Source organism: Cervus canadensis, chromosome 16 (assembly GCF_019320065.1).
Source record: "Cervus canadensis isolate Bull #8, Minnesota chromosome 16, ASM1932006v1, whole genome shotgun sequence".
Taxonomy (NCBI): domain Eukaryota; kingdom Metazoa; phylum Chordata; class Mammalia; order Artiodactyla; family Cervidae; genus Cervus; species Cervus canadensis.
Window position 1 is genome coordinate 17,856,728 of NC_057401.1, and position 27,806 is coordinate 17,884,533.

Sequence of the window (27,806 nt, forward strand, 5' to 3'; positions counted from 1 at the left end):
AGGCTGCAGACCATGGGGTCGCTACAAGTCCAACATGACTGAGCGACTTCACTTTCACTTTTCACTTTCATGCATTGGAGAAGGAAATGACAACCCACTCCAGTGTTCTTGCCTGGAGAATCCCAGGGACAGGGGAGCCTAGTGGGCTGCTGTCTATGGGGTCGCAGAGTCGGACACAACTGAAGCGACTTAGCAGCAGCAGCAGCAGCTGTATTGTAAAATGATTGCCACCAGTGTTAGTTAACATTTACATCATGTCACCTAGTTGCCATTTTTCTTTTTTTGGTGAGAATATTTAAGACATACTCTCTTGGCAACTTTCAAGTATATAATACAGTATTATTAACTATCACTTCTGTGCTGTATGTTAGATCCCTAAACTTTTTCATATTATAACTGGAAGTTTGGATCTCTGACTAATATTTCCCACTTTTTCCCACTCCCCAGTCCCTGGCAACCACCATTCTACTCTCTATTTCTATAAACTCAGCTCCTTAGGATTCCACACATAAGTGAAGTCATACAATATTTGCCTTTCTGTACCTGACTTATTTTACTTAGCACAGTGCCCTCAAGTTATATTATTGCAAGTGGCAGGATTTCCTTCTTTTTTTTATGGCTGAGTAATATTCTACTGTGTGTGTGTGTGTGTGTGTATCACTGTTTAAAATCCATCCATCCGCGGTTGGACACTTATGTTGTTTCTAGGCTGTTGTGAATAGTGCTGCTATGGTGAAGATCTCCCTTTGAGATAATGATTTCATTTCCTTCAGATATGTATCCAGAAGTGGGATTTATGGATCATATGGTGCTTCTATTTTTAATTTTTTGAGGCACTTCCATTCTGTTTTCCATAGTGGTTATACCTGTTTACCAAAATGAATATTCCTGATGGGCAAATTTCCCTCATTCAGGTGGTTTTCTTATGGCACTTCTCTTATCACCTAATTATTTCCAGTTTCCAGGTGCTTGTGCTTTGGCAGAGGGAAAAATACATAGAGGATTGCTCACATTTTTTATACCAGAGTTTGGTTATGTAAAGGTCCCACTTTAATAGCAGGGAGGCTGGGGCATGAATCTTACTTGTCTCTGGGAAAAATAAAAGTTGGTTTGGTGATCAACTCACCAATTTATGTCATACGTTTTGTTCTTTTCTCATCTTTTTTCCCCCCTCTTCTCCTCCCCTCCCTTCCCTTGCCTTTCCCTCTCTTCCTGTCCCTTCTCCTCTCTCCTCATTTCCTCTCCTCTTGTCTCCTGTTCTCTTCCTTCTAACATGCCTTATCTAACATGTCTATGTAGAATCTAAACTTTGAGTTTAGCCACTATGTATAAGTTAAATGAAAAAATTATAATCATTATCACCTAGAAAAAATTAAGAATATGATTTAACTTTTCAAATCTTAGTCCTATATGGTAACAGTTTTCCAAGGTTATAAATATATAACTGGAAATTATGATTATAGGAGTTACCATTGATTTAATATTTATGTCCAGTAGTGAAGAAAGTGCTAATGGGATGTTTTTCTCTTTCCACCTATCTCTTCCTCTTCTGTATCAATTGTTTGACTCTCTTGCTTTGTATTTTTAGAGAAGGGTAGGAAGAAAATGAAAAATGGGCAGCAAATATAAGCTGACTGCTCAAGCTGTCTCCATTCTTTTCCTGTTCCTTGAGTGTTGTATAAATTTTGCAGGGAATGCTAGCTTATTATTGAGGAAAACTGCTATGAAGAGAATGTATAGATTTTGGAGAAATGTTTTTCTTGCCTGGAGTTGTGCAAATGATGGAATTAATATAAACTTGGTTTGCAGCCTCTCTGTTTTCTAGAAACTGCAGAGATTTCTCTCCACTCTGAACTTTTGGAGAATAGCAAAAATATTTATATCACAAATAAAAAAGAACACAGATGCCTACTCAGTAACCAAAAATATTTTTCAGATCGTTGCTATTTAAAAGAAATCTCCCCACAAACTTTAAATTTTCTCTTAATAAACATCATAAACCATTTTAGTCCTTTACTCTGGATATATTAGGATCAAATATTTTTGTTGGGTGATAAGTCAGTAGTAACCTCAGTTATTTTGACAACCAAATTGCTTTCTTCCAATATAAGCCAAATTTACAATTAAGCTATTTAAGAAATAAAGACAGCAAATCCTGACCTAAGAAATAGAAAGACTGACTTATTTCATATCCTCATATTTATCTGATTGAAATAAGAGTGCCTAAAAATAATTTTCCCACAACTTCATTTACTTGTTTATCTTACTGGCACATTCCAAAATCAATTTTAAATGCAACACTGAAAAAGAATAAAATATCTTCAATCTAACATACAAGCAATCTTTTCATTTTGGCGGATCTGAACAAAAATAATAAACACTTATAGTCTTTACCCTCAGGCATTGAAAAACAATGACATTTCTCAATTGTTAAATTCTAAAGATTATATTCTATTTAGTAAAGATTTTGCATATGTCTTATCACTTTCATGGTCTTTGAAATAAGGCAGCCTACATACAGTCAAAAGGTAATGGCTTGGCATTTTTTAGCAATTGAAGAAATGGTATCTGGGGCCAGGTTCTATTCTAAGTGGCTGTGTTACTCTGAGCAAGTCATTTAGTCTCCCTGTACCTCAATTCATTGTCTGAAAAATGGGATTATAATAGTACCTACCTGGTTAGATTGCTCTATACTTTAGGTAAATTAGTATAGGTAAAACACTTGGAATGATGCATAATGCATAGTAAGTGCTTTATAAATGCTTGTCTATTATTTTTATTTGGGGAATTGATTATTTCATAAAGTATTTATTCTAGATAGCTAAAATTTCTTCAGTTAGTTCTAAAACTTCTGCTAGGCGGTATTCACGGATCTCTCTAAATAGATCTTATGTGTCTCCATCTTTTTTCTGTGTTAAAGGTATTAAATAGAATCTTTCCTTAGTTGATTCAAAGTTAACATTCTCAGTGGCATTGAGTCATTTAATATTGAAATGATTAAGATGTTTGAGTGTTTAGGGAGAAAGTGTTTTGCCCCTAAACTAGCAGGTCCAGGCTGCTCTGTTGTTTCAGTCCTTGGGCTGTGTTCTGAAGGCTTTTGGCCTTCACTGTACTAGCCTAAGTTAGAATCCTTGATTTGAAATACCTGCTTGAATTTTGTTATAGGTTGTAAGCAAGAAGATAGCCCAGTTTTTAAAAATTGTGTACCAGATGGAAGAACAGACTTTGGCTTAGGATGTCCGTCCTCCCCTGAGAGTAGGTAAGAGCATAAATGCATTTTTTAAAAAAATTTTTTAATTATTTTTTTCTCATTTATTTTTATTAGTTGGAGGCTAATTACTTTACAATATTGTAGTGGTTTTTGTCATACATTGACATGAATCAGCCATGGATTTACTTGTATTCCCCATCCCGATCCCCCCTCCCACCTCCCTCTCTACCCGATCCCTCTGGGTCTTCCCAGTGCACCAGGTCCGAGCACTTGTCTCATGCATCCAACCTGGGCTGGTGATCTGTTTCACCCTAGATAATATACATGTTTTGATGCTGTTCTCTTGAAACATCCCACCCTCGCCTTCTCCAACAGAGTCCAAAAGTCTGTTCTGTACATCTGTGTCTCTTTTTCTGTTTTGCATATAGGGTTATCATTAGCATCTTTCTAAATTCCATATATATGTGTTAGTATACTGTAATGTTCCTTATCTTTCTGGCTTACTTCACTCTGTATAATGGGCTCCAGTTTCATCCATCTCATTAGAACTGATTCAAATGAATTCCTTTTAACGGCTGAGTAATATTCCATGGTGCATATATTCTTCTGGGTGATTGCTATGCTTTACAACAGGAATTGGCAAAGTACTGTCTTTGAGCCAAATCTGTTTTTATAAATAAAGTTTTATTGAAACATATCCAAACTCATTTGTCTGTACATTGTTAACTGCTGCTTTCACACCAGGGCAGAGTTGAGTAGTTGCCACAGAGAGCATATAGCCCACAAAGCCTAAAGTATTTACTGTCTTTTACAGACCTTTTACAGAAAAAGTTTTCCAAACCCTGATCTAGAGCTTTCAGGTTGTGCAGAGTCTGAAGTAAACCAGCTGTTACTTTGTTTAGTAGTCTCACTCAGTCTGCAGATTCAATTATCTAGCACTGACTGTCCTAGATATATATTTTTTCTAGATATACTTTTGATAAACAAGAATTTAGCTTCCCTTATAGTTCAGTCAGTAAAGAATCTGCCTGCAGTGCAGGAGACCCAGGTTCGATCCCTGGGTTGGGAAGATCCCCTGGAGAAGGAAATGGTAACCCACTCCAGTATCCTTGCCTGGAAAATCTCATGGACAGAGGAGCCTGGTGGGCTGCAGTCAGTCCATGGGGTCACAAAGACTTGGGCATGACTGAGCGACTAACACTTACTTATCTTGAATAAAGGATATACAGCCCACAATAACACATTTAGAACATAAAGAGGTGAAAATATATGCAAAGTTGTGTAGCAATCCTGTCTTAGGTACTTGTTGTTCTACTGCTGGTCCATAACATGCTAGAAAATTATGTGGTTTTCCATTGTGTTCTGTAGAATGTTCTAGAAATGTTAGCAGTTACTAGCTGCTTTTCTTACACAGTTGTCCAATGTAAAAGTAAATGCCTCTGTTGTCTCTTTTCTCACACATCTATCTATTCTTTATCTTCTTACATATATTCCTGGTCTTTTTCTTTTCTGTGAAAAGGCTTTTTTTTTTTTTTTTTGAGTTTTCCAATCATGTATTACTCTGCAGTATAGCGTATAGAAAAGAACTCTGAACTTGGGTTTGAATTTTGATTTAGTCACTTTATGGAACAGAAACCTCAAGGAAGTCACACTGTCACCCCCAGCTTCAGTGTTCATGCCTATAAAAGGGAGATAGGAACCCAGGCTCTGATGACCAGTGCTGTGGGCTGAATGTTTGTGTCCACCCCAAAATTCATGTGTTGAAATCCCAATAACCAATATACGGGTATTAAGAAGCAAGCCGTTTGGGAGGTCATCAGGACATGAGGGCAGAGCTCTGATGAATGATGTTAGTGTCCTTCTAAAGAGCCCCACAGAGCTCCCTAGCCCCTCTGCCATTTGAGGATGAAACAAGAAGTCTACAGCTTGGAAGAGGGCCCTCACCCAGCCATGCTGGCTTCCTGATTTCAGACTTCCAGCCTCTGGAACTGTGAGAAGTAAATATCTGCTGTTTATGAGCCACCCAGCCTGTGGTATTTTGGTGCACCAGCCTAAATGAGCTAAGACACCATGTGAGGGGGAGCGTGGGGCTGAGCGTGTAGAGGGCTCTACCAGTGTATTATTACTTGTAGCTTTAATATCATTCTCAACTTGGCCCGGTTTCTTTTTATAGAAGGATGTATATGTTTATGGAGCAGAATATAAAATGGATTCTGTGAGACTAAAATTGTGGCCATGTGTGAGGCTGTGAGCGTGAAGGAGGCTCGGATGAGACGACCTCTTCAAACAGTGTATGCATTGTTCCGCGTTTGCGTCCTTATTCACTTGTCTAATGTGGAAGTTTATGCTTTTGTGCAGATCTCCTGGAAAATGTATAAAGGAAGAAAGAAAAAGGGTAAACTTGGAAGGGGAAAAAGATAATGCTTTTGTTAGTACAGAAGTCTGAACAGAAGCAAATTTTGGTTGGTTTTATTTTAGCTACAGTTCCGTGAGTGAGTCTGGTAAGGTTGTTAATTTTTTTAAGATGAAAGAAAGAGTAGTTTACTTTAATGAAAATAGACTCTAGTGCTGTGGAAAACAGAAGTCCCCTGTGATGACTAGGGTAGAATGATTGAGGGGTGAAGAGAACATATGTGGTTCCATTTTGTTTTTATTGGAGCCTACACAGAATACTAGGTGTCTGATGTTTATATTTATAAAAGATTACCCCACTTTTATAATTTAAGGGGACACTAATAATTTTACTTTGACTTGCAACTATGTTGCACATATTTGCATATATTCCTATTGTTTTCAAATGGTTTAAAAAACTAATTAGAAAATTATGCCCTCTATTGCTTAGGTAACTTGTCATTTTAGTTCTTTTGACTTCTACCTCTGTTTTTAACCTTAGTTATTTGGAGAAAAGTTATCTATCTAAGTTTTATCAGTTAGCTACTGCTGGTTAACAAACTCCTCCAAAACATAATATCTTGAAATGATAACCCTTTGTTATTTTCTATGAGTCTACTAGTTAGCTGGGGGAGTTCTGTTTTTTGAAGCTGGATTCTGATTATTTTAGCTGGCCTTCCTCATGCATTAGAGGTTAGCTGGGAGTCTGTGATACTCTTGATTGAGGAAGCTCAGTACTCCCCATGTATTTCTTATCTCTGCTCTCATCTTTCTAGCAGTCTGCTCCAGACATGTCCTTATGGTGGTGGCCAGGCCAGGGTCCAAAAGGGGCAAGCCCCGTCATGCAAGAGGGTAGATGGCAAGGCACATGTGTTTTTCAAGGCTTGATTCCTATCACATTTGCTAGTATCCCATTGGCCAAAGCAAATCATGGTAGAACCTCAGGGTCAGGCTGGATGAATACAAAGCTGTGGGTCAAAGGATGTAGCTATAGGGAGGCCCTGAACTGGGGCCTTGGGTTCCCAGGTGTCATTTCACTCTCTTTCTCCATCTTAGCAGTCTTTGTTTCAGAAGTTTTACAGTTTGTTAACACTTCTACAGACTGGGTTAGAAAAAAAATCTGAATTCTACCTTGTTACTTATTTGCAAAGTTTGGTGAGGGAGCAGCTTCTCATTAAAGGCTAAAATAAAAATTTTGCTTTCTTTACGTATATGCCTCTCTCCCCTCCTTTTTATACTAAATTATGCACTACAAATTCTTGTGTAATGAAGTGAGTTCTTTTTAATTTCTATCCATATCCATCCCTGAGCTCTAGTCTGTCTCCAACTAATTTCTTTATTTTGGGGCCAACATTCCAGTAGCATTTGGAGGGCTTTGGTGGGTGGGTCTGTGCTTTTTTAGTCTTGTTTTCCGGTGTTCTTGCTTTTTACTTTCTTTTCTCCTAAACTCTACATTTGCATTTCTTCCTGCCCACTCTATGAGTTTGGAGACACCTCAAGCTGAGCATATTTCAAAGAATACTCACTATCCACCCTTGGTGCATTCACTCATGCCTTCACCAACAAATATTTGGTGAGTGGCTTCCATGCTATTTCAGGCATTTGTAATACAGTAATGTGCAATATAGACAAAATGCAGGCCTTTGTGAAGCTTGTAGTCTAGAGGGGCTTGACAGACAGGAAACAAATGTGTGAATGCACCTCATTTGATGTTTAAAGGTGATAAGTGTTTCGGTCAAAATAAAATAGGATGAGTAAGAATGATGATGATTGATGGAGTTGAGTGAGCAGATATTCACGAAGGGCCTCTGAAGTCAGGGAGTGAGCTGCGACAACCTGGGGAGGATGCTACAGGCAGAGGAAAAGCAGATGCAAAGGCTGGCTGCATAATGTTCAGTAAAACTGCAGTTTCCAGTGGGAAGAGTGGTAGGAAATGTGGTGAGGAGACAAGCGGGGGTCAGATCACGTAGGGCTTGGTAGAGTGCAGTAAGGTCTTTGCGTTTATTCTAGGGAGACAGGAATCTGTTGGTGGGTTTGGGGCAGGTGAGACATGATCTGGTTTCAGGGGTAGAAACTGGTAAACTATGACAGTCATGTTAAAGGGAGGCTGCCTTAGGGGAGCAGCAGTGGAAACTGTGAGAGGATGGCAGACTCTGGAGCTCTCCAAAATGTGTAATAAACCAAATTTAGATATAGAGATCAGCACTGCAAAGAGGAGCATATGGAGAAGTGTTTCCCAAAGTAGACTCAGCACTCAGCATACTTCCAGTGATATCTGAGTTAATTTTGGGTGCTGTGTCACATGAATAAACCTTTTAAATTGTAATAATTATTTATGAATTTAATGTATGTTAGGAAAAATAGAAAACTTGTAATTCTACGCTTATTTCTTGAAGTGAGTTTAAAGTATTGAGTACACTCTACAGTTGAGTACAGAAGTAAAAGTAAAATTGTGAGAGATGTATCTGAATTACTAGATTTAGGACATAGTGGCAGTATTATTTACAAGGTTTAGACCTGAGAGACAAGTGAATGATGACTCTGGTTTGAGGGTAGTGTGTAATCATAATCACATTACCATTTATTGATTATCTACTGACTGTGAGGCTCTGTACTAAGCACCTTATAGATGCTTTTTTACCCAATTCTCCTTGCAGTCCTATGTGATGTAGGTGGTAGAGTTTGACATTCCCATTTAACAGATGAGAGAAATGAAGATCATAGGGAATAAATCACTTATTCTAGGAAATGCCTGAGATTTCAAATATTACAAGATTATGAAAGTAATGTGTAGTTCTGGTAAATTCCCTGCAAGCAGGGACTTTGTTTGGTACACTAAGGTATCCTCAGCATGTAGAATAGCTTCTAATATGCACCAGACATTCAGTCAATATTTGTTGAATGAATGAAAGGAAAAACAGTCGGTCTTTTTCTTTTTTTAGTTGAAATGTAGTTGATTTACAATGTTATGTTAGATTCAAGTGTACAGCAAAGTGATTCAGTTATATATATAAATACATATATATTCTTTTTTCAGATTCTTTTCCATTATAGGTTATTATAAGATATTGAGTATAGTCCCCTATGCTATATAGTAGGTCCTTGTTGGCTATCTGTTTTATACAAAGCAGTGAGTCTTGCCTAAGTCTGAGTCAAGAGTGGTGAATATTGGTGTCCCTCCACAGCAGGATGGTCTTTAGGAAGTAATCACCTGAAGGTTTCATGGAAACGTCATATTTGGGGATGAAAGGGTGACTTACTGTGCTCTCAATGCAGGTTTTCTCATCATCCTAGTCTTGGTCTTTTATTTCTCTCCCCTTCTCCCTTAAGAGTCTCAGCTACTTCTCTGGGTGTAAGTGTATCAACTCCCAAGTCTCAGACTTTGGTCCTAAACTCTCACCGAAGAATAAATAAACCCGCTAACAAACTTGGAGCCACTAGGATAACATAAGCTTTGGTAAGTCACTTAAGCCCAAATATGTGTCAGTAAGAGGAAGAGATGCACCCTGGATCTGAGCCCTAACCTGAGTGGAAGCCCTGTGCACAAGAAGAGGGTCAAGATACTTAGGGAGCATGGCATTAGGGAAAAGATGACTCGAAAGGCAAAGGGCGTTCGATTTTCATTTTCCTTGAGCATGCTTGCTTTGCTTTTTATCTAGAACTTTCTATAAAGTTAACTACTCTTATTTTGGTTAAGTTTTCTTAAAAGGCTTGTTTCCCTCACCCCCTCTTAAATTGAAAAGGCAAAGTATTGAAAGCAAAGTCATTCAAGGACTTAGACCGGGTGAAGCTCTCACACACAGCCAGGGAAGTTCCACACACACGCTTTCTGCTGGCAGCAGCCTCGAGGGTGGCCAGCACAGGGCAGAGACTCTGGGAGGTCTGTGTGAGGGTGTGTGTGTGTTGGGGGTGGACGACAGACTGAACTGACTGAAGCAGGGTCATTCCTTTTCTCCTTTCCTTCCCTTGCAGAGGTAGACGCTGCTGAGGCCGGGGCGTGTGCCCTGATAAGAACTTCCCATCTTCCGTGCTCACTGCCAGAGCTGCTGCCTTCTCCTGTCCCTTCCCGTCTGTTGCCCTGGGTCCGTGATCAGCCCTGGCAGCACGCATCTTTTTTTTTTTAATTATGAAATACATAATTTCTGCAAAATTATATAAGAGGAAGTGGGGGTGTAAGGAAAACCACATTATTACCATCTTCTGCAAACTCCTGATCTCCTGGATCAAAGATACATGGAATTTCTAGCACAAAATTTCTAGCGCAAGGTTGAAGAATGGAGGTAAGTTCTACACAGAGCAGACACCTGCTTTAGGAGGTGGGGTAAGGTGAACAAATTCTAGCTGGGTGGACCTGGAAAGCCACTTGGGATGAAATAGGATTCTGATTAAGCTTTGAGGGAAGGATATGACCTTGATGTTTGTTTTTAGGAAGAAAGGGAGTCCTAGTCTAGGCAAAGGAAGCAGCCTCTTCAAAGGCCTGGATGCAGGAAAATGCTGAGCCTGAGATGCAGTGGGGTCAGGGGACATGGGGAACCAGCTGTGGGGAGGGAACTTGTGCCTGTTGTTGGGAGGGATGCCAGGAGACTGGAATAGAAGTCAGCGGAGGTTGTGGATTGCTTTGCATGCCAGCTGGGTACTTCACACTTGATTGGGTCTGTGTGGTGGGTGAGCCTTCTACACCCTGGTACGGGGACTTGGGAAGTGGAGGGGCAGAAGGGCCATGGTCAGGGGCAGCTAGGAAACTGGTGGTGGTTTTGGTTTTCAGATTTGTACTTTGAAATAATTTTAAATTTAAAGAAAATTTGCAAGAATAGTCAAAGAGCTTTGAAATATTCTTCAACTGGATTTACCAGTTAACATTTTGCCATATTTGCTTTACCATTCTCTCATTTTCCAACACGTATATATTCCTAAGAGCTCTTTCTAAGCCGTGTGAGAGTAAGTTGCAGATATCATGCCTCTTTTACCCCTAAATATTTCAGTGTGTGTTTCCTAAAAATAAGAGCTTTCATTTATATAACTTAGCACAATTATTTTAAATTGGGAAATTTGGCATTGATATACAACTGTTGTCTGTTGTACAAGTTTTACTAATTGTCCCAGTATATAGGAGGTCTTATCTTTCCTTTTTTTTCATGTACCAGTGAAATAGACTGGACGTGAAGCACTGATGGTGGGAATAAGTCAACCATTTTGGAGGTGGACCAAATAAGATCTGGCAGCAACGGGTTCTGAGGGTGAGAGAGGACGTTAAGCTGATGAGGAGGTTGTAGTTTATAGGACTGGTGTTGTTAACTAACATGGGACTCATGAATGAAATTTGAATTGCAAGGGTGGTCTGATGTCCTGGATTTTTTATGTAATAATGATAATTTGATTTCTGCAGTGTGTTAAAAGGCAGATAGGCAGTATAAAGGGAGGCAGCTTAGCATAGCTTTTGGAGCTAAACTGCCTGGATTGGAATCAGGCTTTGTTACTTTTTAGTTGTGTGACGTGGGGAGGCTACCTAGGTTGGCTGTGTCTCAGTGTTTTCATCTGTGAAATGGGGATAATGGTACAACTTGCCTCCAAGGGTCCTTGTGAGGATTAAATGAGTTCTTATTTGTAAAGTGCTGTATTATAAGCCTTCCTGACAATTGAAGTGCTATATTTAAATCAATATAAATAAACTGAATTTCCTACTTCTATGTTACTGAATCCACACTAGCAAATCTTTGAGGGAAGTACTACTATTTTTATTAACTGGGACTCATGTTCCATGATTTGCCCAAGGCTAAACCACTGCTCATATAGAACACTCATTCTGTTTCACATATCAGACTATTCTCAGGGTTTCTACTTGAGAATACCCCACAGGCGGTAGAAATGGGCTGGTGATTCAGTACTGGGCTAAGGGCTGAAGGCTCTGGAGGTGAGAGTCCTCTGCACTGGGGTGATTGTTGAAGACATGGGATGCATGCAGTGAGAGTCTGTGAAAGAAAAGTCTGAATACTGGAACTGGTGATGAATGAGATGGGGTAGGAGTAGTCAGGTAAGAGATGAAACAGGAGGATGTGGAGTGAAGACAAGGAAAGAGTTAAGGATAACTCGCCCATTCTTTGGGAGTTGAAGCGGGACAAATTCAGAGTAGAGAGCTGGGATAGTAGTGAGTGGGGTCCCTTGTGACCTTAGTGAGAATGGTCCATTGGCTTGGTGAAGGCAGAAGTCTATTTGCAGGGGTTCAAGAGGACAATGGGAAGAGAAGAAATGAATTCCATGAACATAAACTATTCTTTCATGAAGGTTGGCAATGAAAGGAAGAGAACTTAGGGAGATGCAGGAATAAGACATGACCCCTTTTCAAAAGAGGCAATAACCGTCCTTGTCATCTGAGAGGGAAAAGACAAAAGCCGAAGATACAAGAAATAGTGGGGAAGATGAAAAGAACAGACTGGCAAATGTAGGCCAGGAGCATGGGCTTGGTCTTAGAAAACAATAGGGATACTGCTTTAAGATTGGAGAGGAGAAAGAAGTGACGTGCCCTGTCCTGTGACATTTCATGCGGAGGGGCGTTCACTTAAAATCACTTCAGTCTCTGTAGAGTGGGCAATGAAGCTGTTCTTTGGGGGAGTCAAGTACGTTTGAAAAAAATGAAAGAACTGGAAAAAGCCTGAATGTATATCATAGATAAGCAAGGGGATTGTCTAGTGCTGGCCAGTGCCTAGGACTGGTTGAATGGCATGGTTCTACAAACTATTGAGGTGGGAATTTCTCTAGTGATATCCTGGAATTAACACTAAGAAATGGATTGGGTCAATCCAAGTAAGGTTTTAATGGGGAGCCAGGGAGGCCTGGTGTGCTGTGATTCATGGGGTCGCAAAGAGTCGGACACGACTGAGCGACTGAACTAACTAACTAACTAACTAAGAGTACTTGGTGGAGAAGGATATGGCAACCCACTCCGGTATTCTTGCCTGGAGGATCCCAGGGACAGCGGAGCCTGGTGGGCTGCCGTCTGTGGGGTCGCACCGAGTTGGACACGACTAAAGTGACTTAGCAGCAGCAGCAGCAAAAGTATTTGGAAATCTCAGAGGTCAGAGAGAATTTGGTTGGGAATGGTTAACCAGGGGCTGTGAAACCAAGAGGAGGCTGAATAGGCTAGGTTAACACTTCTCAGCCTTTTCCTGTGAACTGTACATAATAACTGAGAAGAGAAGCTTAGCCCCAAGGCTTGGGGGCTTGACTCAAAATAGCCTATCAGAGGCTTTGTAAGTTTTAAAGTCTTAAACTTTGTTTTTAAAATATTTAAAATTCCATGCTGTGTCTGTATTTAAGTATTAAACTATTTATTATTGAGTAAAATAAATAGTTAAAAAATATATGCCACATTTTCCCATGACCAGGCCTTACATTGGGATGCGGGTGGGGGTATATATCCTAGTTTAAGAAGCCTGGGACTAAAACAAGAAGAAAAAAGCAGCATTAACTGGAGAGAATAGTGACGGGGAAAGGTAAATTCAACAGTAGGCAAGGAGTGGGAAAGGTGGAAACATTTGAGTTGGTAGCCAGAGTGAGGTTTGTCAAAATGTCAGCTCTTGAAGATAAGACAATTGTTAAGTGACAGTGGGTCTCAAGTGTGCTCAGCAAGCCACTGAGTGAATGAGATGAAAAGATGGAGGCTGGGCTGCTTTGGATGATTTCAGTCTCATTGAGTTGCTCTTGACTTAGTACCTGAATGCAAAATTTCCTTCTTGTGGTGCACAGTTGAAAAATTAATGTTTGAAAAAAGCTTTTGTAAAATGTTAAGCCAGGCATTTATTTTTAAACATTGTCTTGAAGTCAGAGAGAGATTAATAGAGCCAATTGAAATTCCTTAGGGAACATTTGATATCTGCCTCTTGCCTTACAGCCTCCATTAAAAGTGGAAGCAAAAAGAGCACAAGTGAAATGCCAGTTGTGACACTGAGTAATTTTTTAAATAAATGCATTTTCCAATTCATTGATAGGAGACATCCTTATTTACTTTATCTCTGATGGTCTCTCTCTTGAACAACAAGCAGCTAATTTGTGGAATTAGTGGCTATTTCAGGAGAGTAAGTAAGCTGTCATTTGGGCCCATCCTGTTCTTATGTTTCAAAATCATATTGCCAGCAATTACAGTGGACTCGAACAACTGGAGGTTAGGGGTGCCGACTTCCTAGTCAGTCAGAATCCACATATAACTTTATGGAAGGCTCTCCATTATCTGCGGTTCCATGAATTCATTTTCATGAATTCAACCAATCTTGGATACCCTAGTACTGTAGTATTTATTGAAAAAGATCTATGTGAAAAAAAAAAAAAAAAAGAAAAAGATCTATGTGTAAGTGGACTCCCATAGTTCAAACTCATGTTATTCAAGGGTCAACAGTACTTCCATCCAAACTAGTGGACGGACTTTTGGCAATGGTGTGATATTGCCGTAAACGAAACAATGCTGTTAGAAGTCTAACGTTAGCCATTTGTTTTTAGAGTTTTGAAATAATTAATTATAATGTCTGATGTTGATCAGTTCCATTAGCAACTGCTTTCAATACTTCCCACTTCCTTTTTAAAGTTCCAAAACCATACCAGTAATAAATGTTTATGGTAGAAAAGATGTTACATGAATAGAAATCATGGACTATCCCAAACCAACCAATGGGAAAGTCTCTGTGCGTGTCCTTTCAAACTTAGCTTTTAAGCTATTTCATGACAAATTTGTGTTTACACAAATAAAATTATATATAGCTTCTTTCTGACAAGTTACGGAAGTCATGATTTATGATCCTTTGTACTTCTGTGTTGGGAAGTCATAATTTATGAAAGTTAAGCATTTTAGCCTCCTTTAGAATTACTTTAGGAAAAATTTTCTGCAGTTTAGTGAGAACAATAATAAAGCAGAGAAATGAGAAGTAAGTGAACCAAGGAATAGCATGTTAAGGACTAGTGTACCGTATATTTCTTCAGCTTAACATGTTCAGCTGTAGAAGTAAGGGGTCCATTTTCCACATTTGAGTCTGGTCTTTCTGGTTTAACCATTTTAGCTCCATCCTCTCCAGAAGCATGTCAGCGTGATGGAACTGGGACTCCATGGTTGGCATTGACTTAATCGTTAGTGCCACGTTGAGATTTTTCCATTGTCAGCATCAGAGGGCTCTCTCAAAGGCTCCATTCCTGAGACCAGAGGGAGCATCCCTGGAGTCAGGCAGGGAAAGTGGCAATAAGAGCCCTGTTTGCTTTACCGGGCTGGGTAATGCTGAACCCTGGACTGTGCTAGGGGAAAGGGCTCATTGTACCTCCTCTGCTCCTGCAACAGCTGACTTATCTGCGGGTTTGCCTGTCATGATAAGGCCCAGACTGATGCCTGAATTCCCATGGTCAGTCTTTCCATCGATAAGGAGAGATTTCTTCCTGATTATCGTTTCTCTAATTTTCCTTATACATTTAGGTTTACTTCTGATTGTGCTGGGCTATTTGTAAAACACAAAATTCAAGTCAAAGATTACTACACTTTCTTCCCATCCATATTCTGGGTAAACCAGAACAAATCCCACAGTGTTTCTTATCCTTTTAAAACATTTGGCTAATTTTCACAAATCAAAAAATCATGTGGTTTTCTGGAAATGCTGGTGTGTTCTCTTAGAAGAATTAGGCCTCCATTCATTGAGAATTATTAATTTAACCAAAAAGATGTTACAATATGTGTGGAAGATTGGGAGGGAAAGGAAAGGAAAGAAATAAGGTAAAATTTCATTCAAAGGAAAAGTTTTAGCATTGGATTAGGAAATAAAGACTGTCAGTAACAAATGGACCATTCTAAAGTTTGCGTAAACTTGTTTCATGAGAGTACTTCTAGTTTTGAATAAAGCTCAAATAGTTTCTCATGAGAAGGAACGAATATAGAAATCTTCCAGGATGTGTTGGAATTGGCACTTGATTGTAGCTTGGCCAGGGCAGGAAAGGACAACTTTTCACTGCGGTGCTTGTGCCAGAGTCTTGGGCAAAATATCTGCCCTTCTCCCTGGGAAGACACCCACGGAGGAGCAGGGAAAAAACGAGCATCAGGGCAGTTGCATCCTGGTCAGACAGCATCCTGACCTGTGTGGCTCTAGCGAAGTTTCTCCAGAGGATAGAATGTTTTGCTTTCATAGTCATCTGGATTGTTTGCTAAGGGTAGAAATGTCCTGGCCTCACCTCTGACCTGCTGATTCAGTCTCAGGGGCAGGGGGAGGTTGCTGCTTGGGAATCTGTACGTTAGAAGCTCCCAGGGTAACTGTGATGTGTGGTCATGTTTATGAACTGCTAGTGTAAATAATGACAGACAGTAAGACAGACTGACGGGAAGTACTGTATGAACTGCGTGTGTGTGTGTGTGTGTGTGTGTGTGTGTGTCTGTGTGTGTGTGTCTGTGTGTGTGTGTCTGTGTGTGTCTGTGTGTGTGTGTGTGTGTGTGGTGTAACAGCTGTGAGTGGGAATCAGGTTACTGGAATTTGCCAAAAGACAGTGAGGGAGACAGAGTGACCAGGTGCCAAGAATGTGGCCTTTGGTCTTACCAGAAGCTCCCTCCTCTAGGGTATGAGCTTCTGGAAAACACTGACTGGTCCAGATTAAATCCTGCATTCCCAGGCCTAGTGCAGGGCTGGCTCCAGAAAAGGCCATCATGATATTTTCTTTACGGTTCTGTTTACTGTTTATTTTGGATTTTCTACCTCAGGTGAGAATTCTAGGATCCAGTTTTCTTTGGTACATTTGCAGATACTGAAACTTCTATGGTTTCTTAGGTTTTCAAATTTCATTTTATTAGGATGGCCATCTACAGATTTAACAGGTGGAACAACCTTTGCAGATAAACGACAGAAGCTGAAACTATATCTGATCTAATATATACCCAAAGTCTGTGGTACATGACAAGAATGAAGTTTTATTTTACTTCTTGAGTGTACCAAGCATAAATGTTCTCCTGGGGTCACTGAATAGCATACGTTTCAGTCTGATTTATCCCATTCCAGGTCCACCCCAACATGTGTAGGCCCGGGACCACAGTCCCTTCTGTCCCACAGCCTTCGGTGTGTGGGTGTGAGGATAGGAAAGCCATTCGCACAGCCATTTCCACTGTGGTTTTCTTTATCTGAGGATCAGTCAAGCAGAAAGACTTTCCTCTCTTGTGATTGCAATCAAATCATTTATAATTTCATCCTTTATCTTCCTTCTCTGACTCCACTGTGGAATAGCAGGAATATGTGTGGACTGACCAATCTGTTCATTCCAACTTTATCCATACCCATAGCCAATAGCTGCCCATGGTCACCCCTCAGGCCTAAAGGTATATACACTGGCTGTAAAGTAGTCTGCTCTTTGGAAGGTAAAGTCCCACATGGACATTGGAGGCTGGCTTTGGACCATTTGAGACAGATAATTCCAGGGGCATTGGAACCTGGAGAATGGTCCAAAGGGAGATTGTTGCTATAGTGAGGGATATACTCTAACCCTGCAGATTCCTGGCCCCATGGGAAGGGGTGATGAGAAGAGGTCGTCATGTGGGGAGCTCCAGATTAGGATTACCTGGCCCTAGAATGGCAGTCCTTTTCACTTTTCTTTTCCAGTGATCCTGCCTCCAGCACATCTTTAAGCATCCCAGGAAAGAAGGCTCATGGCATTTGGGATAAGCATATTTCAGACATGAATGCTTGATTGAGATCAAGCATTGAGATCCATGGGTATTGTTTATCTGGTCAGATAGAAATCCCTGGTCCTACTTTCAGGTAGACTTGTCCTTAAATGCCCTATATTTAGGGTATCCACTCCATTTTTCAGTTGAAACAAAAACTTAAATTATATCGCTTAAGGTTTTCAAAGTCAACCAAAGAGAAGCCCTGGTGTATTTCATCAGTGGAAATTGGTTAATGGTTTCTTTGCTTGCTGATATGTTCTATTGGGTGTGTGGGTATGAAGATAGGAAACCCATTTGCACAGCCAGTTCCACTGTGGTTTTCTTTATCTGAGGATCACTCAAGCAGAAAGACTTTCCTCTCTTGTGATTATAATCAAATCGTTTACAATTCTCAGATCCTCCTTCTGCTTCTGTTTGTGGAACTTCTTGAGTAATTTTAAAGTCAATAAACACTTTTTTTCTCCTTGCCTTATTAGGACTGAATGAGCTCACAGGGCAATGTGGTCTTTTCCTGGACTAGGAGCAACTTTCCCTTTTTGTGGATCCTTGCACACCTGTAGATAGGGTCATTGTATATAGCACAGAGACTGTGCCTTGCACAACCCTGGAGGTAGATGCCACAAACAGTATGAATGGGATTGTGTAAAGTAGCAGCCCTGCCTATGCAGGTTTTGGTCAGAAATTCCTCCTAGCCATATACTCCCAACAGGCCTGTTTTGGTTGTTTTTTTTTTTCTTTCCTCTTTCTCACTCATCATAAGCATATGGAGAAGATGAGTGTTTGAAGAGAGGAGTTGAAAATCATGCTGTTTTCTATATTTTTCTCCATTTTTTGAGGATACTCATTTTCCATTTAATGCTACTGCCAATTAGGGAAACTTAGAAGCCACTAAGGATGAGTGAGTGAGTGAGTGAAGTTGCTCAGTCGTGTCTGACTCTTTGCGATCCCGTGGACTGTAGCCTACCAGGCTCCTCCGTCCATGGGATTCTCCAGGCAAGAATACTGGAGTGGGTTGCCATTTCCTTCTCCAGGGGATCTTCCCGACCCAGGGATTGAACCCGGGTCTCCCGCATTGGAGGCAGATGCTTTAACCTCTGAGCCACCAGGGAAGCCCACTAAGGATGTATAGAACTAATTTTTATATAATCAGTGATTTTCCAACAATTGTACCAAAAAACATGTTTTCTAACTCCTGTTCTATCCTGTCAGTTAGCTTCTCTGGGGTCTGAACCACTATGATTTCTCTATTTTAATAGATGGTACAGTATGTGATTTCCCTGGAATTAATAGCATAAAGTGATGCTTCAAATATCTATGCATTATTGTCCATTTGTAAGCAGTGACACTTAACCCTAAGTCACACTGCTTTGGGAAATTGTCTAATAGGTGCTCCTTGTATCCAAGCCTTAAAGGAACTGTCTATTCAATTGTGACTAGAGACTCAACTGAGCAGAAAATTACTATTCAGATGTTTTCTTGCTACATTTTTGCTTTTCAGTGGTGGTCGAATGAAGAAGGGCACATTGAATTGCAGAATAATTATCAGATGGCTCCTGATGTGCAGTGTATGTGCTTCCCCATTATCTTTGTGTGCTGCTCATTACCATGTCTCTTCTTTGATTATTGGAAACTTCCATTCTTAATAACTTAATTTATCCCTACCAATGCCAGCCTCCCCTGACAGCCTGAAAACCAGGCTTGATCAAATCCAGGTGTATTTTATTTCTTCTTTATCAAACCCAAGAGACAACTTCTTAGAGACTGTGCTGATCTATATGTCTTGAAGAAAACACCAACTGTGGGAATTTTGATGTATAATGAAGCCCAGGGAGGGATGGGCTTGCCAATAGATATAATTTGAGCAAGCAAACATAACATACGTTCTTAACTATTTTCCAAAAGTGAACATGCTAGAAGAGAGGTAATTTGAAACTTTCCAGTAGCAAGAGGATGGCTCATAGCTCTAGTAGGTCTCATAAGTCCCGTGTGTATTAGATGCTCAGCAAAGTATTTGTTAATTGAATAAATGGATGGATCTGATCTTTTTAGAAAAAACTTCTGCAACACTTTCTAGAGAAAGTTTGTGACTTTCTTTTTTCTTAACTTTTTATTTTATATTGGAATGTACAATGTTGTGATAGTGTCAGGAGGACTGCGAAGGGACTCAGGCCGTACATATACATGTATCCATTCTTCCTCAAACTCCCCTCCCATCCAGGCTGCCACTTAACACTAATTATTTGGATGGATCTGATCTTGTTCTGGGAAATTCTAAAGCAGAGAACACCCGGCATGAGTGTTCACATCGACCACACCTACTGAGCCCCACTGGGTTGGGTGCTCTCCCATACAAGCTAGTTGATTTGGTCTTGGCTGGAACAAATCCCTATTTTATAAATGACATTGAGGCTCAGAGAAGAGTTCAAATCTTTCTCAAGATGACTGAGCATTAGAACTGAACTTGGAAATTGGAATGTGGGTTTTCTGACTCTTAAGCCTAGAGTTCTGCAATTTCAGGAATGACCTGCCTTTTTGACGTCATGGGCAAAAAAAAAAAAAAAAAAGAAAGAAAAGAAATCAATGGCAAAACTGCCGTTTTCTGGAAACTGCAGTTGAAAAAGGTGACATGGACTCAGCACTCACCTTTATATAGAGGAGAATACAGCTAACTCTTGAGGATCTTGGTACACTAAAAACTTAAAAAAAAAAAAAAGACACATGGACTGTATAGGGACATCCCCCCTCTTCAAAACCCACATTTTGGGAATTAGGAAAATGTGAGATCAGAGAAGGAAGGAAAATGTGTCTAAGTTCCTCCAAGCAATTTCTTTTGCTATTCAAGTCAAGTCTTCTGTCTGTTAATTAAAATTTCAGGAGAAACAGCAGATCAGATGTTTGGAAGTGTATTAGAAATCAGGAGGGAAGAGGCTTTATATCTCATCCATTTGCATGTTTGTGTTACTTTGTAATGTTATTGGAGCGTTTTCATTTTACATAGATTCTGTCTTTTCAGTTGCCCAGCAAACCTATTAGAGCAAGTTTCTTCTCATTTTTCATCTCTTCTATATACTCTGTCCACCTTGAGAGTCCTCTGAGAAGGACAGAGAGTTGCCCGCATGAAATATTCAAGGTGTTCCAAGAAGCTTGTGTGCTCCCATTGGCCTTTTCTTATTTCTGCGGTACATACCTTCCATTGGGATCATTTTTACTTGTTAAGGAATGTTGTGTTTCCAAGGCCCTGTTTTCAGTGTTAATTAACTTGCATAGATGACCTTGTTGTTGTTCAGTCATTCAGTCATGTCTGACTCTTTGTGACCCTGTGGACGGCAGCATGCCAGGCCTCCCTGCCCTTCACCATCTCCCAGAGCTTGCTCAAACTCATGTCCATTGAGTCAGTGATGCCATCCAACCATCTCATCCTCTGTCATCCCCTTCTCCTCCCACCTTCAGTCTTTCCCAGCATCAGGGTCTTTTCTAATGAGTTGGATCCTCACATCAGGTGGTCAAATTACTGAAGCTTCAACTTCAGCATCAGTCCTTCCAATGAATATTCAGGATTTATTTCCTTTAGGATTGACTGATTCGATTTCTTTGCTGTCCAAGGGACTCTTAAGAGTCTTCTCCAACACTATAGTTCAAAACCATCAATTCTTCAGCGTTCAGCCTTCTTTACGGTCCAACTCTCACATCCATGGTGTTGGTGATTGCTAAGTCACATCTGACTCTTGCGACCCCATGGACTATAGTCTGCCAGGCTCCTCTGTCCATGGGACTCTCCAGGCATGAATACTGGAGTGAATTGTCGTTTCCTTCTCCAGGGGATCTTCCCAGCCCAGGGAATGAACCTGGGTTTCCTGCATTGCAGGCTGATTCTTTACTAGCTGAGCTGAGGGAAGTCCCTCATGTCCATACTCAACTGATAATACTCCCTAGCCCATTGGTACATGGTAGATAGTTTATTCTGTAAGTTGGTTGACCACTACCAGTGGATAAAGCTCTGAGAAGATGAGAAAAAGAATTGTTTGTTGGTAGAAAGGGAGAAACAGAGGTATAGAACACTTTCTTTGCAAAGTGGATCTTTTTGTGCTTCTGTGGAGAACAACTCAGGTATGTCAAGGTGAGGTATTAAAAGGAGGGAGCATGAAAGGGAAGGTTCATCATCCAGTTTGGCTCACAGCCTTGACTTGTGATGTTTTGTAGACTGAGTGTAAGAAAGTAGGAAGTGAGACAAAAGCTTTGCTTTCTGCTTTGTCACCAAACTTCTCTTCATGCTGGCTTATTCTTCAGTTGTGTCTAGGGTTTCTCACTAAAGAAATGCTTCCTCTTATGCTCACTGTGGGTTCCATGGTATTAAAACCAAAATAATTTGACCACCCAAGCTGAAGTAATGTTGGCAATTAGTTTGGTTAATTTCACTAAATAGTGTAACCAGTATTATTCATTCTGGCTGTTGTGAATATGAGATACAGCTAATTAGATTTTCTGGCTAACCCAGATTAAGGCAGAAATGTCATATCAACAGTAACTCCCTTTGGCCTTGACGAAGAAAGATTCTTGGCATAGGTCCATGTTCTACAAAGAAAGGATTCTACAGGGTCATGGGGACATTATCCATGCAAAACTCCCTCACTCCCACTTCTAAACCACTCAGGACTCCACAGTCCCCTGCTTAAGTGACCCCTGTTTTAACTGCAGAGCCTGCATGGACCTGTCTGGGATCAGATCTCCCAAGGGTAAACTGCACTACTTATGTGTGAGCTCCTAAGACCAAAGCACGTGAGGCTGTGTGTGCATCTAGGGTGTACGGGCAGAAGTATTCTCCTCAGTGTGTGCAGGTCTCCTTGCACTGCAGAGCAGAGCTAAAGTTGAGAAAGGGAAGGGGAGTGGGGTTCCTGGGTGGGGGCCATTGGCTGCAGAAATTTAGTGAATGGGCTGATGTTTTAAACTCTCTAGTGGGAAACCATTTAAAACATTCAGCTCATCCTGCCTTTGAAGCCTCATTACTTTGAATAACTGGACTTCCCATGTAACTCAGTAGTCAAGAATCTGTCTGCCAATGCAGGAGATGCAGGAGACATGGGTTTGATCCCTGGGTCAGGAAGATCTCCTGGACAAGAAAGTGGCAACCCACTCCAGTATTCTTGCCTGGAAAATCCCAGGGACAGAGGAGCCTGGTGGGCCATAGCTCATGAGGTTACAAAGAGTCGGACATGACTAAGAGACTGATCACATGTGCACTTTGAATAGCTAGGTTTTCATTGACCACTGTGGTCCTTGAGTGGCTTCCTGGTCCTTGGTCTGCACGTAGAGCAACAGTGGTTATTGTTCTGTGGATTCATGGGAACCAGGGATGACTGTTCTCCAGGGACTCCTAGGGAGTTGCTACTGGTGCTAATCACTATTATTTTATGAACACTGAGATACTTTATGTTTTTGTCAATTTGTTTTTCCTTGAATACTGGACAGTGAAGGTGTGTGTATGTGTTCTAGTAAATTCAGGATTCTGGTTGTTGAGTTCTGGTTACTTGATTTTTTATTACTGTAATTTGTACTTGCAGCTGAAGTTTGTACTTCAGAGTCTTAAGCAATTTAACATGGGCATATTTTATCCTTTTGTTCTCTCTCCACTATAATGAATGGCCTCTGAGCTCAGGAAGATGATTTATATGTCACTGTAAAATATCATCTTTCTTCCTCTGTCTTTCCTTCCCCTTTCTCTCCCTCTGATGTATATTTATGCCTGCCATCTCCCAGGCCCTGTGCTAGAATTTCTCTCATGCTAATTTTTATTTTTATGATTTTATTTTTAATTGCTTTACAATGTTGCATTGGTTTCTGTCATATAATGACACGAATCCGTCACAAGTATATATTAATATATATGCCCTCTCTCTTGAGTCTCCTTCCTACCTCCCACCCCATATCCCACCCCTCAAGTTCATTACAGAGCACTGGGTTTGGCTCTGTTATATAGCAGCTTTCCGCTAGTTACCTATTTTATGTATCTCATGATAATTTTTAAATAGTGTAATTGTTTAAAATGTTATCATCTAGTGTTTATTAAACCCAGAGTAGAAAATAACTTTGTTCCTGCACAATTATTTATAGAGATTTAAAGTTAATATTTCAGTATCCAAGTCATTTGCTTTTTTTCTTTTCTGGAGAGAAACAAATAACTGTAGGTATTTGTTACCGTGCAAAAAAACACACATGAGTATTTTCAGACTTTCTGCTCTGTAATTAGAGTTGTAGAGTTGTGTCCTGTTACTTGGATCTCATCTTTAATTTTTTTTAACTGTATGTATCTTTGTAGTGTCTCTTCTTTTTCTCTAAATACTTTATCCTGCTCCCCACTCTTACCACCCGCAAACCTCCACCATGTCTCTGGATTTTTGCCTTTTTCTCTGGGTCTTCCTTGGTGGTTCAGATGGTAAAGAATCTGCCTGCAATGTGGGAGACCCAGGTTTGATCCCTGGGTTGGGAAGATCCCTTGGAGAAGGGAATGACTACCCATTCCAGTATTCTGACTTGGAGAATCCATGGACAGAAGAGGCTGGCGGGCTACAGTCCATGGGGTCACAAAGAGCTGGACATGACTGAGTGATTAACACTTTGACTTTAAGGGCTTCCTTGGTGGTGGCTCAGATGTTAAAGAATCTACCTGCAATGCAAGAGACCGAGGTTTGATCGCTGGGTCTGGAAGATTCCCTGGAAAAGGGAATGGCTACCCACTCCAATATTCTTGCCTGAAGAATTCCATGGACAGGGGAGCCTGACAGGCTATAGTCCTTGGGGTTGCAGACACAACTGAGTGACTAACACTTTCACTTTCCATATTATTCTCTTTCTCTTCCTCTCCCTCTCTTCCCTCCTCTCCCACTGTTCCCACACACCCCCATCCAGCTGCTTCTTTCTTGTTCACACTCTCTTCTCAGGCACATGCCCTTTGTTCTTGTCTGGATTTATAACACCTGGGAGAAGAGCCAACCATGGTTTTAATGTAACAAATGGCATTTAACTGTGAGGTCCTAAGTCCAAGAGCTGGAAAGTCCTCAAGTGTCAGGGTTGTCAGAACTTTTGAGATTGATCATCTAATAAGATCCTCTTCATTTTGTGCCAGAGAAGACAGGTCCAGTGAGTTATATACCTGGCCCAAGGCTGCACAATGACCAGGCTCTAAATCTATTTACCAGTTCAGTCCTTTTCTTAAAAAATAGCTTTTGAATATATTCAAGTGAAAACAATTAAGCCACCACTAGTTATAGACTTTTGTATGTGGACTCCTATGGTGCCAAGAATGGAAAACAAAGTTGGAGGGGGGACGGCATGAACACAGAAAAACACATGAGATGCCCTGGAAAGTAATTTCCTCAAAAAAATCTCAAAAAGGTAACTTAGAAGTTGCCAATAAGAACTACAAACAAAGTTCAGACAAGTTACTGCAGGGAGTGATACACTTAAGGGAGCAGGAGTGGTACATTTGTCGACATATGCAGAGAGGGAGGAGCTATAGACCTTATAATTGGAAAATATTTGAAGAAAAAAGGAAGGAGTTGATCCTTTTCCTTGACTTTTCTTATTTTGTGACAAAGCATACAACAAACCTGTTTTAATGCATAAATTTAAATCAGTATAATGTAATTTACTTGGATTAATATAAATTAAAACTCTTCAGACTAGACCAGCTGTAATCATCTGCCCAAAGATCTTCATTTTATCATTATTTAGAGCTAACAAGACATTTATGATCTTTTTTTGGTTGTCTCTGGTGGAACATTGTTGGCAATAGTTTCCTGCCTTGAAATTCTCATGTGCATGGAAATCTAGTTAGGAGAACGAGTAAGTAAACAACTTCTCCTAAGAGTATAATCTCTCCTTTGTGACATAAATTAGATATCCATTCACATCTATGGAATAATTCCCGGTTTTTCAATTAAATAATTTGATATGCTCAAGCAAACATGCCAATCTCTTTCTAGACTAGGAGAATTCAGAGAGTTTTCTACTTGAACAAACTCTGCTTTTAAATAGATGCATCATCTTCTCAAAATTGAATTAAAAAGAGCTGATCTGAACTGCAATCAGGTAGATAATTAAACAGCAAAGGTAAGAGGCTTCTGACTGTGCATGTTCACAATGTTCATTGAAAAATAAAATGTGATTTTTTAATCCTAATGGTAATTTGACCAGTGTACATGTATAATGATGTGAAGTTTGCTCACTTCACATTTTAATCTCAAACTGACTGGTACCTTTGAAATTAACTTTCTCACAGAAACTAGACAAAATTGTAAAAATCTGATCTCATTTTATGTTTTTCTAGAGTGTGTGTAGTTGAATGGAAAAATGAAGATGCGACTTTGAAAGTTTTTTAATTTTTCCCTGAGTTATGAGGCTTTGTTTTCTCAGGTCTGTTTAATAGTCTGGAATTTTTTTTAGAGTGATTTTTTAAATGCTAGGAAATATTCTCACTTTTTCAGCATAGCTGTGGCCTCTGAAATATCACAGATGTTGGATTTTTATTTTTAAGTTTTTTGATGGCAAGTTTTACATTTTACTTCATCTTCTATTAATTTGGCATGTAAATATGTCTTACAGAGTAAATTTTAAGCTCTTCCGGGGCAGGGTCTGTATCTTGTTCTTTATTTCTGGGACCTTTCATTTGATTGGTGAAATGTTTATGAACTCAATGAATGAAGATAAGATATTAAAAAAATATATATATATTCATTGCTCTCTGACAGTGTACAGACATATGGCTGACTGTTGGCTGGGAAAGCTGGCTGGCCAGTTAAATTTACCCTTAGATAAGGTTTAGGATTCAGAGACCACATACTCATCATGTCCTATAGATTATGTTGTTTCTCTGAACAAGATTGAAGTGAAAATATGGATCTCTGTTCTAGCCTTTTTTTTTTCCCAGTGTGATTGAAAACATAATTCAATGTGATTAATTATGTTGAAAGCGAGTGGGAAATATGACATTTAGTTAAAGAAAATTCCAGATTTTTCCCTTGGTTCTTTGGACAAGTGACCTTTCAGTTTTTTTCTCAGATACTTAAATTCCAAGGGCTGAGTATTCTCCATGATGGAATGTCCAAGTCCTGAGGATCTCGTCTTACTATTTCTCACTGAAGTGTTTATTAATCTTTTTCCAAGAGGAGGAATGAGAAAGATGATTGTGTTTTTGCTGTTATTTAAACCTTCCCATGAAACTATTTAGACTCTTTCTGTATTAATGAGAAAAACTATGTAGACACTTTTCCTGGGCTATTGAAAGTGGTAAGAAGAGTTCTTTATTATTGTCACTATGTATTTAATAATACTAGTTCCAGTTTTATTTCGTGTTTATGTAAATAGCATTAATTTTGCAGCAAGCCTAGAAAGACATCACCCACACATCCTGGTCAGTAAAGCTTCTGTTATCAGTCATGCTATTGAACATGACTGAGCTGAGAGTAGGGTCAGTCCAGCTTCCCTCTCTTGGCTTTGTAGACAGTCCAGCAGTAGGGGATGTGGAATTGGGGATAAAGGAAACTCTTCTTTTGATTTTTCTGAATGTGTTCACACTGTTTAAACTCCTGGAAGTTTTCTCCACTGGGTGGAACAGCATGGTTCTCATATCTTTTTTTTTTTTTTTTTTTCTTTTCTTTCTTTTTTTAAATTTATTTATTTATTTTTTGGTCATACATTGATATGAGGTTCTCATATCTTTAACATCAACAGACTATGGGTCAAATTCAGTCTTTAATCCTTCTGGGGGTAGGGAAACAAAGCCATGTCCTATGACTTCCTTAATGCCCACAGTTATTGGGAGAGCTGGGCAGGCTATGTTTAGAACTTAGACGGCTCCTACTATGCATCCCTTACACTGTGAACTCTCTTGGAGCAACCTTGGGTTATGCTAGAGGTAGCAGAGAGACCTTTTCATACTGTTCATGGGGTTCTCAAGGCAAGAATACTGAAGTGGTTTGCCATTCCCTTCTCCAGTGGACTACTGGAGTTTTGTCAGAAATAAAGAGCCTCTTGATGAAAGTGAAAGAGGAGAGTGAAAAGCTGGCTTAAAACTCAACATTCGGAAAACTAAGATCATGGCATCTGGTCCCATCACCTCATGGCAAATAGATGGTGAAACAATGGAAACAGTGACAGACTTATTTTTTTGGGCTCCAAAATCACTGCAGATGGTGACTGCAGCCATGAAATTAAAAGATGCTTGCTCCTTGGAAGAAAAGTTATGACCAACCTAGACAGCATATTAAAAAGCAAAGTCATTACTTTGCCAACAAAGGTCCATCTAGTCAAAGCTTTGGTTTTTCCGGTAGTCATGTATGGATGTGCGAGTTGGACTACAAAGAAAGCTGAGTGCCAAAGAATTGATGCTTTTGAACTGCGGTGTTGGAGAAGACTCTTGAGAGTCCCTTGGACTGCAAGGAAATCCAACTAGTCCATCCTAAAGGAGATCAGTCCTGAATATTCATTGAAAGTACTGATGCCGAAGCTGAAACTCCAATACTTTGGCCACCTGATGTG

At 40.0% G+C, this 27,806-nt stretch overlaps 1 protein-coding gene across 1 annotated transcript in view; it reads left to right on the forward strand.

The window, feature by feature from the left end:
• PDE4D (phosphodiesterase 4D) overlaps positions 1-27,806 on the forward strand; it is a 1,564,543-nt gene that overhangs the window by 9,354 nt on the left and 1,527,383 nt on the right. The window contains exon 2 of the mRNA XM_043488571.1: positions 3,166-3,259. The gene's annotated coding sequence lies outside the window, so the exon portion shown is untranslated. The remainder of the gene's footprint in view (positions 1-3,165; positions 3,260-27,806) is intronic.